The 16,137-nt window shown below is 47.8% G+C and overlaps 1 protein-coding gene across 21 annotated transcripts in view; it reads right to left on the bottom strand.

Moving 5' to 3' along the window:
* CTBP2 (C-terminal binding protein 2) overlaps positions 1–16,137 on the bottom strand; it is a 166,066-nt gene that overhangs the window by 100,333 nt on the left and 49,596 nt on the right. The window lies entirely within an intron of this gene.

Genomic DNA, 16,137 nt, shown 5'->3' with positions numbered 1-16,137 from the left:
TTGGAGCCCACAACGAAAACAGAAGACAGGTTCAATAATAGAGTTCTCAGAAAAAAGATGCAGGCCCAAATGTCCCTTCGAGGAGACAGCACTTACCCACCCCTTTGTATATGGGACGGCGGCTACGGCAGGTCCTATTTTAGGCAGATTTTCCACATTAGAAAGCAAACTGGTTAAAATGATTGTATGACCCACCTCCCACTCATGACACTTTGTTTAATTCAAAGTCAAATACCAAAGGGGGAGAGCAGGCTGCTGGGTGCATTTATAGATTTACAAACGGCCTTCCTGACCAGCACCTAGACTGCCCCGCCCCCTCCCTCCTTTCGGACCCAGCTGGGTAGGAATTCACTGACCTAATATTACTGGACAGATAATTCCTCGCCTCGGGGAGAGCCTGGCCACGCCCACGGCATCTGCCATCTCCAATCTGTGTTTTGAAATGGTGAACAGGGGCTCGTGCCAGGGAGCTGGGGGTGCAGCACGGAACGCAATCCACGTTCTCAGGGAAAACTTCAACAGCCACCTCCGGCCTCGGTGGAGTCACCGCTTTGCAGCGGAAAACCCGGGCCTCTGATTCAAACTAAATCATCTCAAAGCCCGCAGTGGAGAAAATAATTGAATTAAAGAGTTGCCATAACTCATTCAAGTGAGATAACAACCATCCAGTGGGAAGCAGAGACAGTGCTGTTAAAATCCGCTGTCTTCTCAAGATAGCGACGAAAAAGCAATATAACGTGGTTCAAGGGACAGATGGGACTTTCCTAATTGTCCCCAGATTCCTAGCAGCAGGGGTGGTAACTAAATGGTTTCAATTAAAAGTTAAAGAAACAGGGAAAAGCAGGCGGTAAGTTATGCCTGGTGCCGATGAAGACGCATTCGACTGAGTTCAGGGATGCCGTGTCCCAATTTCAGACAGTCCAGTGTCAATGACACAGAAGCAGTGAGGCCATCCCAACATGTCGCCATGACAAGATGACAAATAGATCTGCCTGTCAGATGCACTGGCATGAATGTCCGTGTGCGTCTCATGGAGGCGAGCGCGAGGCCCCTTCTGCTGAAGCCGCCGCCTCCACACACAGGGCCCGGACTCTGCCCGCCGCAGAGGAGCGAGCGCAGGCAAACATGGCTGGGAGGCCGTGCCCTTCCCAGAAGGGCGCAGAACTGCTCTGAGTAGGGCTGGAGGGCAATTTCAGTGCCACTCCAGGCTCAGCACCAACGTGAACAGGGCCGGTCAACGTGTTTCAAGCACAAGGCGACAAGAGGCATGGAGTAACATCCGCCCCCAAAACCAGTGGACCTCAAGTGGCGGCCCTTTACACGCAAGGCACATCCGGTGATGTCTGGACACACTTTCGGTTGTCACACTGGGGCAGGAAGGGAGGTACTGGCATCTTAGTCAGTAGAGGCCAGGGGTGCTGCAAAACACCCCCAACACACAGGACAGTCCCACCTGGAATTATCTAGTCCAAAAGGTCAACAGTGCCAAAGTCGAGAACCTCCCTTAAAGGAACCCTAAACTGAAGCCTCTGAAGTTTCAAAGGAATAGGAACGCTAAGAAATAACACGCAAGTCAATTTCTCACCAACATGGGACAGGGGAGACATCACTGAAGCGAAGGCAGTTGATGGAAGGGACAACTGGAGACAAAAGAATGGACTCAACCACGTGCATCCAGTGAGCAGAATGACGAGGACAAGTGGGAGCTCCCTGCTGCAGAAGGACCAACTCGGTAACCAAGGTGTGCGGGGCTGCTGTCCTGAAAGAGTTGATTCAAAGGAGACAATCGGACCCAGTGCACAACACACAGCCCAGGGCAGTTAAAGCAGGAGCTGGGAACTCAAGGAGAACAGCTGGTGACTTGAGGATGAGAGCAGCCTCGACTTCAGGGTGGGTCTCTCAATACTCTCCAAGTTCACATTACATTTCCTGTCTCTGCCAAATGCTCTCTGAGCAAAGTTGGACACACACCTATAAATAGAGCTCAGAGGAAACACCAAATCCCTAAATGTTGGAAGGTCCCTAATTGACAAAGGCAAAGAGAGGGATGTAGGGTCTGAGAAAGCCAAGTTCAACAGATAAGACCCTAAAAACCAATAACGAGCATCCACGAGCACACTCTCAGGATGCAGTCTCATCTGCGCCCAATGGTCACTAACGGGGTGAGGGGCAGGGGTCCTTGCATCCCCCTGGAAGTTAAAAGTCCGTCTTGCCAGGTGTTTACCTCCTTGGCCCTAATGGAGTCCTTTCTAGCAAGCCCTCTGACAGCACACCCAGAGGCAAACCCGTGGACGGAGAACAGGGGATGGGAGCCATTTCTTCTTCGCCTTCCAAAATATTTGTGCGTTTGTTTTTTGGCCCCATCATATAAATATATATATAATAATAACCCACAAAGTAATATATGTTTATATGTTTATCATAATAACAAAACATATGAGAAAAAGAAAACCTGAATATTCCTTAATTACACGGCACCACTATTAGTTAACTTGGTTACTATCAGTTAGTATTTCCTGCTCATCTTTTTTTCTGAGAGTCAGTTAAAGAGAGAGAAAAGACACTGGACTCAGTTTTGAATCTGCCTTACGGGAAAAAAGGTCCAAAAAAATGTAAATACAAAATAAATAATATGGTGATAATGATAAAATTCCTGCAGATTTGAGACCGAAGCCTCAGGAGTCTAATACTGACTGATCAACACTTCTGATTTCCTAGCTCAAAAACAGGGACAATGGATCTACTCAACCAAACCCATAGCCAAATAAAAGCAAAGCAAAACAGAAGTTTCTGGTCACTGGAATACAGATGAAGTCACGTGGCTGTTTACAGAGCTAAAGGTGGAGACACCCTCTATCGGGTCGAGTTATCTAGACACAGCTCCGCCTGACAAACCCTCTCATCTGGGACAATCACATCCATCAAGGTTTAAAACGAGGAAGTAAGTTAACTCAGGTAAGAAACACAAAAGTCTATGTAGCATGAAATATCTCCAGGAGACTTGTTTAGTGAAATTAACTAGTGGTTTAATAGGGAGAAGGCCTGATATACAAGAGGGCCCCAATTTCTTTCAGAGAAATTAACATTTCAATCCTGTTTTTATCTAGAAGTCATTAAACTGTGCAACATGAATTATTGGAACTGTAGCAGCGAATTAACTCTATTCATCAACTAAGTCCAAACACTTTAGAGTGCATCTGTAATGAAAAAATAGCTCTACATTTCTATCTCTTCTCATTAAAGTAAACCAGTTTCCCCTCTCTCAGTATATAAAACTGTCTTCTCTTCATATAATTTATATTACCATAAGCCAGCTCACATTCTAAACTATTACACGCCTCCAATTAATTTTTGCAGCTTTTGCCTGAAAATTTAATGAGATAGTAGTGTATGAACCTGCTGACTCTAGATTATGTGTGTGCTCCCAATATTAATGTTGGCATAATAAAATAATCTGATCCATACGTGATGAGAGCGTCTCCCAGAGCCACGGCGCTAAAGGTAATGTGTAAACCAGGTCCACTCATTTTCCTCTCTTAAATCCAATTACAAAATTTACTAGTCTCAAATTAAACTGCCCCTACTCATCAACCTGGGGAAAAAGGAGAAAGCAGCAGCAGAGTCTAATTATGCCCCAACTCTGTTCTATAAACATTTCAGCCAAAAGTTAAGACGGATGACTGTTTACCCAAGACCTCAGTTCTGTAGTGTGGGAGCCAAGTAAGAGGCTGCACTTGTCAAAGCCAAGCCTGAGAGGCCGCAAGGTGAGCACCCCGGTGAGAACAGGGGTCCAAGGCAGTTCTCACCCAGCCTGGGCGCAGGTGCCCCTTGGGCACAAATGCCACAAGCAGGGTCCATGGCCCCCACGTGTGCATGTGTGTGTGTGCGCATGTGGCAGTGTCAGCGTGTGCATCTAAAGTGTGCCTAAGTGTGCAAGTTCAGACAGAGATGAATAGGTCAGGGGTGCTGGTAACTCAATGACAGTCTCAACGACCGGCCCTCTGTAGTGATTACCTCTTGCCAAAGGGTTGAGGTGCAAACAAAAGGGAAACGAGGTCAACAGTAATAGCAGTATCAGCAGCAGCAAATAACCACCATTCATAAAGGACCTACCATGCATATGCCTTAAGCCGCACTGAGATGTCTGAGCCACCAGCCATTGGGCGAGTGTGAAGCAGGATGTGTTCAGTCCCGGGAATGGGCTGCAGTACTTTGGGCAGATTACTCCAGAACCTGCAGCGCGTTCCTTACCTATGCTGATAACAACGACACCTACATATACCGTCACTGGTGGCTGAGAATACGCAGCACTGAGCAGAAGGGCAGGACATATCTGGCCCTTAATACATCACTTGGTTGGAGTCTGTGTTTAACAGCCCATAACAAGGTCAGGACATCAGGAATGAGGGGGCCAAGGTTCCAAGGCAGGGAGCTAGAAGACCCTCCCTGTTCATTCCTCTCTGTTGACTTGCCCCCACCCCAGCTACACCCTTGCAATGCCAGTGAGCCAACTCAGGCCTGCATCTGCTGAAGAGAGAGACAGACAGACAGATACTCTGGGGTTTGAGCTCCTCTCCCTGCACTGGTCCAGCTTGGGGCAGTGGCTACTGCAAAGTCCAAGAGGCATGTCCTGGTCTGGGGCCAGCCCCAGCCCGGCTGGGTCTATGGGGAACGGAGCTCGAAACCCCACACACAAGACTCAACAAGTGCACCTGACTGTGAGCAATCATGTCAGAGAGCCCCCTCTTAGAGGCTGTTTGTTAAACTTGAGAGTCTATAGTAAGACAACGGCCATCAAATCAACAGCTGGTCAGACACATTCAATATCAAACCTTTTCATACTCAATGTCTGAACTGTTTTGGGAGATGGAGATGGAGAAGAATATGCTGGGTATGTGAGTGAAACCCAGACCTGGGTTCAAATCCCACCTCTGCTCCTGCCAAGTGCCAAGAGAAGTCAATTAACCTCCATTATCCATTAAAATAATAAGAATAAGTAAGAATACGCCTGCCTCCCCCGCCCCACCCCCCGGCTGCAGGAATGGCCACATACCCGGAGTGAGGCTGCATGCATGAGTGATGGGCATGCTCAGAACAATCACCTCATGGGGCTTCCTTTACAGGGAAAGTGCTGGACCACTCCAGCCCGCCAAATAAAAAAAGGCACTTTTCAACTCTGCCTTCCATGGCCAGGGAAGGCCAGAGACGCAAGTCCAAGCTCTAGTACTCAGGCACCCTGAAGGGACCTCCCTCTCCCACCTTGACCTGAAGCATCTCCCACCGCCCGCTGGGTGAATTCTCCTTCTCCAGAGGCAGCACTTACAGGGTACAGCTCCTCAGGCTCAAGAGGAAAAGACAGTACTTCCTGGCTACATAAATACCAACAGGTTTGTATGAAAAACAAGCTCCTCCGTTGCCAAAACCATTGCCTGAGGGAAAGCACAAAGGTGCTCCACTAGTGGGGAAGGGGGCATCTCCAAGGAGGGCAGAAGGGTTCCGAGGACTGCCCAGGCCCATAGTCACTAGCTGTGAAGCCATCACTCCAGCCAGTCAGTCTAGTCTAGGCTGGTGGGTGGACACAGGGGCACAAGACTAGGGCTGGCCATCCTGGTTGCTCACAGAACACTCTGGCCAGAGGAACCCTCAAAATAGGATTCTATATAGTCTCAGGCCTGGTCCCAAGGCACCAGGAAAAGTCCCCCCAAACTCCACACTGCCAAACCCTGGGAAGGACACATTATGTCTCAGCAAGGTCACAATAGACCACAAAAACCTTCTCATATGTTGAAGAATGGAAGCTATTAACTGTGTTACTGGCAAGCACAGATGTTGTCTATATCTAAAAATTCCCAAATAGATCAATTAGCATATTATAAAGAATTTACTTTCATTTTCCCCTGACAGATCATAAAAGCCAAAACACAACGCTCAGTTTGAAACTGACAAGTGCATATAGCAGGAGATGCTCTATTAAATGGAGACAACAGCAAAAGAAAATGGTATTTATAATGATTAGCCACCTAATTAATTCTAAGAGTACAATGTCAAAAGCTATAAATCCATTTCTTTGGTAACTGAAGCTCGACATCAAACAAGTCACTTCTGCACTGAGAAGGGAAGCCCTAGCATCTTCCTGACATTTTCGCCCAGCGATATGGCTGCTGCATCTGTTTTCTAGGTAGGGTACTCAGTGTACATGGAAAAGCAATGGAGGGCTAGAACTCGGAGAAATTAAATACACATGCACACACACAGAACTGGCAGCAATAAATTCTAAAATTAAAAAAGCTTAAATACTACAAATGCGTGTAAATATTAACAGAGTTCTACGATATGGATTCATTCCTCCATGTGGCAATTAACTCAGTTTAAAGGGAGACATTCTCAGACTTCTGGCCCGTGAAGAAATCCAGGGGCCTTTTGTGTTTCTTCAACTCGGTGTGTGTGGAGGGGAATTCTATAACAACATTATTACCCTCTGAAACCTGATGCATTTTCCTTACTTGTATGTTTAGAAATAAATTACTCTTTGGGGGAGGAGAGGCTGGGGGAAGAGAAGGACATGCAGCCTAAGAGCAAGAATAACACGAAACCAAAATTGATTTAATAGATGCAGAGGTGTCTTCCTTCCCACACTCCCTGAATTCTCTTCCTAGATTGCAAATCAAAATCTGCATTTAAATAGAATATTTTTAATGTAGAAAAGAGGAAGCCCTAGGGTACAGAGGTATTGCGTTCAATATCTATGGGCACAACATTGCATTTTAAATGAGACGCCGCATTTGGAAACATACTGAATATATTACACAATCCAAATTGTCTTGTTACTACTACTATTTGTACTAACTTCTCCTATCCTAATAGGTGTGTTTCTTTTACGGCCAGGACTGTTAATAAAAGTAATGTGATATTACATCATGCTATCAATTGAATCTTGAGAAAAGATTACACCGATCTAGGGATCTCACAAGCCCGTGGCTCTGACAATTCCAGCCATTATTCAGTGTGAAATTCAAACAGTCTGAATTCATTAACATTGGTTGTTACAAATCTGCATTTTTAGACTTTGCCATAAAATGCAGGAGTCCAGAGCCGGTGACCTGAATCTAACAGCCTTTCATGTGAAGTGGCCGTGCTAACCGGCCTCTCCCAGCCTGCCTCTCAGGATAAAGCCCCCTGTGCTTGCCCTCTCCACGGCTGACCCGGTCACCGCTGGGGAGAGATGGGGGCTGTGCTGGCCTCGGCCCCACTGGTCACACTTAATGTTCCGGCTAACTGCAGAGACTGGAGCCATCGACAGGAGAGGGGGGACCCATGCCAGAGAAGGACGCACATTATTAAAGAGGTGTCCAGGTAGCCAGTCACACTTGGGCACAGTACCTTGATGCCAGCACCTCACCTCTGCTGCGGCTGAGATCAGCTCACTCTCACGAAAATAAGAAGTCAAATCCAACATGTGACACACGGGAAAGGCTTCAGGAACCCCAAACCCTTCCTCCTTGATGAAGGAACATTCCTAGCAGGTTGATGGGAAAGGAGCATACATCCCACTTCCAAAGTCCCAGGAGGAAAACAGGAGAGAACTGTTTGGAGCAAGGCAGGCTAGAGATCTCATCACCTTTCATCTAAATGTTCATGTAACCCAGACTACAGGTGCCTCCTTGGGAGCGATACACTGTACTCCTTCAGCCATGGTCAGGTCACCAGGGCTTCCCCTGCAAGCTAAGCATACAGCTATCTCGTTTACTAACAATTGCTGCTAACAATGATGGCGATGTTGATGTTAGCAGTCATTCTTTATTAAGCCGTTACAATGTACCAAGGACTTCCTAAGCCCTCCTCAATGATGGTTTCACTGAACCCCCCACACTCCAAGATTAAGCACGACTATTTGCCCCCACATGACAGAGGGGGAACCTGAAACACTAAGCACAGACAGGTTTAGTTTGCCCAAGGTCAACGCCATCAGAGGTGGCCAAGGTCATGCTGCAAGCATTTCCTGGTCCAGCCGTCAGGACCCTTCCCCCAACTCATCACCAAGGCCACAGCCAAGTCTTTGCCTTGGCAACTGAAATCTTTAAGTTCCCCACGCAAACACAAGGAAGATGTGCCAAAGCCATCGGGCTGCTGGAGGGAGCGACTGTTACGATGCAATTCCACACTAAAGAGCTGGGCTGCTTCCCAGCCAAGTCTAACGCGGCATCAATCTGCTCTGTTTAAACACGCAAGCAGAAGGCTTTCCGGCCTTAAACAGGCCTCTGCGGTGCCGCCACTTAAGCCCGTGGGAGATCAGAGTACAAATCAATATGATCCTTCTTCCTAGAGGAAGTTGCAGCCCTATGTCGCGGTTTAGAGGTCATCTTCTGCTGTAATTAGGAAGCAGCAGTGAGTTTCAATTGAATTATGAAAAGCAGGAGCACTGTACTCTCAAAGTTAAGGTTTTTAACAAACATGGGACTGAGGCCGTCAGTTACACATGCAGGAAATACCAGCTTCCAAATCTCCAAAGGCAGGCAAAGGAGGAGGCCACAATGCTGGACTAGGGACCAATGCTGGTCCGTGAAGGAATTTGATACTCAGGCCATCTGTCCTCCAGTCCCAAGGGACCCGGGGCTACCGGACTCTGGGAGCCAGTTGGGCCTTCTTGCTGTCCTTGTAATCTCTGCTCACATGCACTCTAAGCAGCTGAACCACAACCCCTCTCGCCTGTGGGGCTGCCACAAGCACGGCACCCCCAGATTCTAAGAGAGTACAGCCAGGACCCCAAGCCATACAGAACTCAAACTCCCCTCCCTGCCTGCACATCCAGGAGGCAGGGCATGCCTCTGCTTTCCTGCCGCGGAGCGCTCAGGAACACGGCCTTTTTATTTCAGAACACATACGCCTCCCTCAAACAGGTAGTGTAACACGCTGGTTTGCCTTCTGCCTGCAGAAAACACTCCCAGCAAATGCAGAATCAACCCTGCCTTCCAGACAGATGCTGGGATGGGTTCCTGTAGGGGCCCAGCCATTCCACACCCCTCCTGGTCCCACCGCAGCCTGGGCCTCATTCATTCAAAAAACAGTCCTGTGGCATCTATAATGTGCAGACCAAATACATAAAATTAAGGAGACAATGAGGGCAGGGGATGTGGCCTCTGCCTCAGGGAGCTCGTGGAAATTGCTCTGGAAGGTTGTGTTAATAGAGCACTGCTCCTTAATCCAAGTCCGTCTATAACAAACACCTTTATCCAATTTCACCTGATAGACTCAGAAGGCTGAGCATCAAAAAAGACTAAAATCCTGGGTTTCTGTGCTAACAATGACTTGTGTGAGGGTTGTGAGGCACCCAGCAAAGCCAATCCCAGTAGATAACCTCTGATCAAGAGACGCAGATGAGGCCAGGGGCAGCCTGAGTCGAGGTCTCCCAGGACACAGACGCCACCCTTCCACAGTGCTTCCCACGTGTTCATGTTCCCAAGTTCGGGAGGCAGATGTCCGTCTTCAACCTCCAGAAGTGGGCGGTGCAGGTTGCCACGATTGGCCGAACCGAGGGGCATTCCAGAAAACCCGCACGGCCCGGCCTGTGTCCCAACCTCCCCCTGGAGAAGGGGCAAGGCGCGTTCTGAGTTTCTAGTGTCCTGAATGAAAGCACCATCCAGCTGAACAGCCTCAGCCCGAGGGAAACCGATCCCCCACGCTGTGCTCCCTCAGCTGAATTTTTCAACGAGTTGCAGGTTACACCCTGCCTGGGCCGACAAAGGTTTCCTTTGAGTTAAACAATGTATAGCTGAACCGGAAGAGGGAAGGCGGCCACAGAAAACGTGTTGAGTTACAAGGCACAGGAACCAGATAGCTTAAGATTCATTTTCTACAAATCTCCCATATTAAAAGGCAGAACAATACTGTCCAATAAATCAAGGCCCACTCCAAACGGGTCCAGCTGGACAGAACCTCACGGGGACATCTGATCCCACCAGCCTGGAGAAAGATGGGGGGGTCCTGTGTGGGAGCCATTGTTGTTAATCAGTATACATCTATGAGGAAATGGAAATTAAACACGGGGATCAGATGCTTGGAACCGCTATCCGTCTATGGTTTGTGTTTTTCATCCTTGCATATTAATACTTTTTCCTAACATTCTATCTTTTTGCCATATATAATTAATTTTAACAGCTTCTGCAACTTACCCCACAGGTTGTTGCTGTTTCTTTTAAACAGTAGACCGCTGAGAAACTGATTTGTTTGCTCCCTGTGTCTAAAGAAACCACATTATGAAATATGTATAAATGTCACTATTCCGGCTGCTTCTTAGGACAAGTACAGAAAAACATTCCGTCTTACCTCCTTGCACACGACTCCCCTCACGGCAGATATTCTGATGCGTTACCCACATGCCCACACACAAAAACCGATGAATTACACAGCATTTTCTTTTAAAACCTCCTATTTATCCTTAACTGGTACAAGTCTAGGGGAATTATCTTAATTGCTACGTGGAAAGAATGAATTGCAAATGCATTCAGTTAACCAAGAAGACTTTATTTTTAATAGCATGGGGCCAGGTGGGAGTTGTCAAGTTTGGCAAAAATAAATGAAATCAATCAATAAATAAAGCCAATGTGTGCAGTTGGGTGTTACATGGATGCCAGGGGAGGAGGACGCCACAGGCAACAGGCCTGAGGACACAGCTTCCACCAGGGACAACCCAATTCTCAGCCCTTTCCGAAAGCCTTACAGCAGAAAGTACATTAAGTCAGGATCCAGAAATCAGACAGGGAGAAAAACTCTGAAAGCACCCAGGTTCTTGCAATATCACGTGGGCTGTTTCTTGAGCTGGAGAATCTCTCTTTAGCATTTGTAGCTGAGGAAGTGGCTGCTAAGTTGAAAGTAATGCCAGATTACACTTGAACGTGGGGAGGTGGTATGTGTCTCTCCATGAAAACCTAGATGGAAGTACAACTGAAACCAAGACCATATTTAAAAAAAAATGTTATTAGTCTAACGCATTCTAGGAGTAGTAATAACAAAGGCAGTGGTAACATAAATGCTAAAGAAAAATATTTACACAACGAAATAACCTTTTCCTCTCCCATTAATCATACCCTGAACACTTGATTAGAGACCCAACGTTTTTATACAAGAAAGTTCATTTCCCAGCCCACTCACATGTCCACATATCCACCCTCAATCTGAGCTTACAGTCAACATAAAATGACATTTCCTTCAACAAGCGTGGCCCTTACCCTGTCACAGGCCATCAGACTCCATCCACTCCTCCCCATTCTTCCTGCCTCTCACACACACAGGCTCCAAGCCCCGGGGAAACAAGGTTCAGTCCGCTGACATTTGCCTCTGGTTGTCCGATAACCTGCGCTGCTGTTCCTCCGTCCACTGAGGAGACCGCAGTGGGGCAGGAATGCCCTCGTCTGGGGCTCGTTCAGGTCTCCATCATGGCTGGCCTTAGAGGGGCTTTCTCTGCCTACTGAGTCCAGCACACAGCCACACCCTCGGGGGCAAGCAGCAGCCCACGTCAGCCCCGCACTTCACATGAACCAAGTGCTCAGGAGCAGGGACTGACTCCATCACACACTTGAGAACAGGACTTCCCAGAGAGCTGTGGCCCCTGGTGGTCATCACCGACCACCAAGGGATCCTGCAGTACTAGCAAAGTCAGTCACACCTCTGCAGTGTCTCAGAAGGGACAAGGGCAAATCAGTTGGTGTCCCAGCCCAGGTCGACTTGCAGGCTCCATGTGCTGGCAAACAGTTCTGAGCATCAAGTGCTTCCCTAATAAAACAGGGGTCTTAGCCAAGGTCACAAGGATCTTGGGAAGAGAGGTGGGCCACACACCTACGTTTCCAGCATAATGCCTGGATGGTGTGCCCAATAATGACACAACGCCCACCCTACCATGGGAGAGAGGGCCGGGGGCTCTGCTGTCCTCCAGAAGCACAGCAAGGAGCCATCCCTCCCAAGCTGGGCCCTCCAGGAGGAGCACAACTCGGCAGACCCACCCTGGCAGGGAACCTCAGGAAGTACAGGCTTGCTTATTCCAGACACTTGAATGACAGAGTGAAAATTAAGACCCTCTGTTTCGTTCCGTGCCTCCCTGGCTGGTAAATCAACTTTGATTAGAACCAGCAGTCATGACGGGAGGGAGGTGGGCAACAGCACTAACAGAGCAGAAAACGACCCACCAGGAGGAGTCAGGGGCTGGGGGCATGAGCATGTGTGACTGTGGACAAGAATGGCCTCTGAAAACAGAAACAAGGGGACTAGGTGAATGATCTCGCTGCTCCTATCGGGAGTGGTGCCAGGATTTTGAGATTCTCAGAAAGAAAGGACAAGCAAGGGCTGAATCAACACTCCCCAGAGAATGGCTCCCATGTGAGCTTGACTCTGTGGCTCAGGAATAAAATCCAAATGAGAACCAGGAATCCAGAGCTCCAGCTGGGGCCCTTCCTTCCCTCTCCACAGAGAGCTGGCTGAAGCTCCACCAGCATCTTCCCCACCGCCCCTGCCGCGGCCCCCTGGCTGCTTCTCATCTACAGAGTTCCCCTGGAGAAGAAAGGCCCTGCGTATCTCCCTCTCGGTTGTGGTTTCTGACACTGGCAGTCGTACCTCTGGTCAAAAACTGGAGCAGGATCACACATCCCTAATGCAGCTGGATGGAAGCCACCGCACGGCTGATGACCAGGGCAGGCCAAGAGCTCAGGAGGACCATGGGAGCCCACAACGCTAGGACCATCATGGCCACAGCCACATACCTCCACTCTCCTCAACTGTGGACAGTCTTTGTTTCTGGAGTAAGGCGATACTTTCCCTTCTGTTTCGGGGGGAAGAAATCTGTCCTGGCAGAAACAGGGCAGAGGTCCTAATGACTAGGATGAGGACCTCAACCTAACCCCGCTGGCGTGCTAAAAGCCACACCTCAGATGGTTGGCACAGCCTAGTCCCCACGGCAGCAAGGACCTCCCCACCACCAAGCACATCATCTCACCAGTGCCCAGGGACCTCAGATCATCTTTCCCTGGGGCCTCGTGAGACAGATCAAGCTTCTACAACATTATCACAATCGGTCAAAATAACGCAGCGCACAAGCTTCTCTGGGTGCAGGCAGCCGGATAGGCTATCACGTCTTTGCCAAACCAATGCCACCACTACTCCACCATCATCTTTCAGAACAAAAGCTAAGGGCTTTGATTTGCATTTCTACTTATTTGTAGACATGTAACAAAAAGTGCCTATTTTCCCCTGATGCTTTTGTTAAAATCACATGGTAACTGGGTGCTGCTGCAAATAATAATGCTTAATAACAAAACAGTACAAGAAAAACAATGATCCATCAGACCCGACAGAAAACCAACTCTGCTTCCTGGAGAAGGCAGCAAACCACAGGGCACTTTGGGTTTTCATTTTATAACAAGTAACAACATACAGAACAGACAGTAAAAGCAGAACAAAATGCAACAGATCCAAATGTAGCATGTTATCACTCATCAGTAATGACAAAATGAGTCTCTTAGGGCGGAGAAAGATGAAATGTTTGATTTGAAGTTATTAAAAAAACAAAAAGCCACAAACTAAATACCAAGTCTAGAATAACAGGCATATAATGCTTTTAAATCAGGACATATTCAAAAATACTAAGAGGACAAAAATGATGTATAAATGGTTCTAGTGCCTCACAGGTTTGCCATCCTGAGGCTGTGACTTTTCATGAGTTTTGTGTTTTTCATCTACTTCCTTCTCCTCTGCCCACATTAAAAAACGAGAGACCTCCACAGGTAAGTTATCAACTTACAATCCACATGTGGTCCTCCCTCCAGCTGCAATCCAAGATGCTCCTCTTGTCTTGGTATGCATCAATCACAGGTGGAGGTGAGTGGGCAGCCATCCAAAAAGTGGGTTACAACTTACTGGCCATACAGAGGAGGTCCAAGGGCTAACATGTGCTTTCTGGGGACATGGAGAACTCTGCCCTGTGAGTCTATGCAAGGTGGTCAGGGGCAAAGGTCAACTCCGTGGCAGGATGCCCAGTGCTGGTGGGGCAGCCAGGCCAACAGGCCACAGTCAATGTGGATGTGGCTGTAGACACCACAAGGCATCCTCCTGGCACAGTGGCCCTCCTCCACTTCTGGCCAACTCCAGTGTTGTACTGAGCCACTCAAGCTCTTCCAGAATGCTATCAAAAACTGTAACCCAAAATTATGCCAAAAACGCAGAAGTGCTGGGAACTGCAACAAAGGCCAAGTGTCTGAGCATGCTTGGTGCTCAGGGAAAATTTATCAGGAATTGTACTGCAATTTTGTTCTGATACTGGATGAATTTATTATGCAGTGTTAACGTTCCTCTCCCTGAGATGGAGACCACTGCTAAACAGAATCTTGCAGTGGTTCAATTATTAGTTGAGTCAAATGAAAACGCCATTACTCAACCATTTTTGATACTAAAAAAGCCCACTGCATCCTTACACTATGAATTACCACATTTTTATCTTTAGAGCAGTTTTTCAACTCCACAGTGTCTGCAAAATGTACCAAGCCTCACTCTCAAGTTGTGACTCTCCATGCGAGATGATCCCCCACCAGCAGGTGAGTCTCGGGCACCTTTCGATGAAGGACTCCAGGACTGGGCATGGCCAGCGCTCGCACATGGGAATGGACACCTATGGAAGTCAGACGGATTTCCATCACTGTGACCCACTGAAAACATGTTCAGCCCCAGCACTCAATACTGGAACTAACACCTGCCAACCCAAGGCTCACAAAGAATTTGTACAACAATGTCTCTGCCTGAGAATCCTGGGCAGAGTCCAGCACAGAGGGTCTAAAGAGAAAAGGTTTTTTTAAGAAGGAGGAGTGAAAATCAGAAAATAAATAAATGTTGGCCTTGAAAGGCAAAACTGGATGTATACGGTTGAGTGACCATCATGACTTACTAATAAATACACCCATGTTCCCCTCAAAGAAGGTTCAACGATATTTCTAGTCTCTCAACTTCCCACTGATAAGATTCTCAGAATTGTTCAAGGATCACAGAGTCTCCCCTGATAAGTAACCCTCTGTGAATTGCATGTTCTGCTGTGGCCTTCTGCCGGGCAAACCTTCTCAGATCACTCCTAAGAAAGTTTCCAGACTTCTACATCAAACTAAATCTTAAAAGACAAGGGATCTTGGTGACCATCCCAGGCCAACCACTCAATTCACAAAAAAGGCTTTCAAATGCCTAGAAGAGGTGACCTGTCGGTGAGCAGACTCAACAGGCCTAGGTCCTGGGTAGCTGCCTCAGTGTCGCCAACTGACCCTGCTCCATGGGAAAAGGGAGGGAGACACAGAATGAGACCCTTCCCCAGGCCACAAGCCACTCAGCTGGTTGGGTTCAGGATAAGGGTCAGCTCGGCCCCCAGGCGGCTGCCCACTGGTGCTCACAGCCCTGAGGGAAGTTAGGCCTAAGTGCACCAGTGGTGGACCCGACCTTTCTCTGAGCCAGAGACTCTGTCCACGCAACACTTCAGGCAACAGCCTAGGGGGTTGACGGAGAGGACACTGAGACAATTTGCTCACACATTTCTTTTTTCTTGATGTTGTTAGCTCGAAGAGAAAACATTTTTTTTCAGCAGGATAAAAATCAATCACTTCTGAGAAGTCGCCACTTTGAGTAAGATCCAGATTCTGTGAAAAGTGGCTAGAGGTGTGTTGAAACTAAACTCAGGATCCCCAAACCTTGCCATGGGTGGAGGACTGAACTGCATCAATTGATATTTTCTCAACCACACTCCAAATGCGGGCAGACAGAATGGAATGCTCTCCTCGGCACACACCCACACGCCCAGTCAACTCCACCAGAAAAAATCATTATCTGTCCAAGACATCCTAGAGGTTGGTGACTCTAAAAATCTAAGCTCATTAAAGATGTGCCATCATCAGCAAGCTGTTTTCTTTCCAAAGACGTCCGTCTACCATTTTATTTGAGCCACTGTGGTGGCAAGAGACTATTTCTCTAATTCATTTTTATTCTTTGTAATTAATATGTCGAGAGCTCCTGACACGATTTCCATTGTGCCTTAAGTTTCCTAGTCGTATAATTTTCATTGACTTATCTCTTCAGCAGCAGCAACAATCACTTTACACTGAACTATACTGCTTCAGAGTT

The sequence above is a fragment of the Equus przewalskii genome, chromosome 1, assembly GCF_037783145.1.
Source record: "Equus przewalskii isolate Varuska chromosome 1, EquPr2, whole genome shotgun sequence".
Taxonomy (NCBI): domain Eukaryota; kingdom Metazoa; phylum Chordata; class Mammalia; order Perissodactyla; family Equidae; genus Equus; species Equus przewalskii.
The sequence above is the reverse complement of the archived record's forward strand: the minus strand, read 5'-3'. Positions and strand labels throughout refer to the sequence as shown.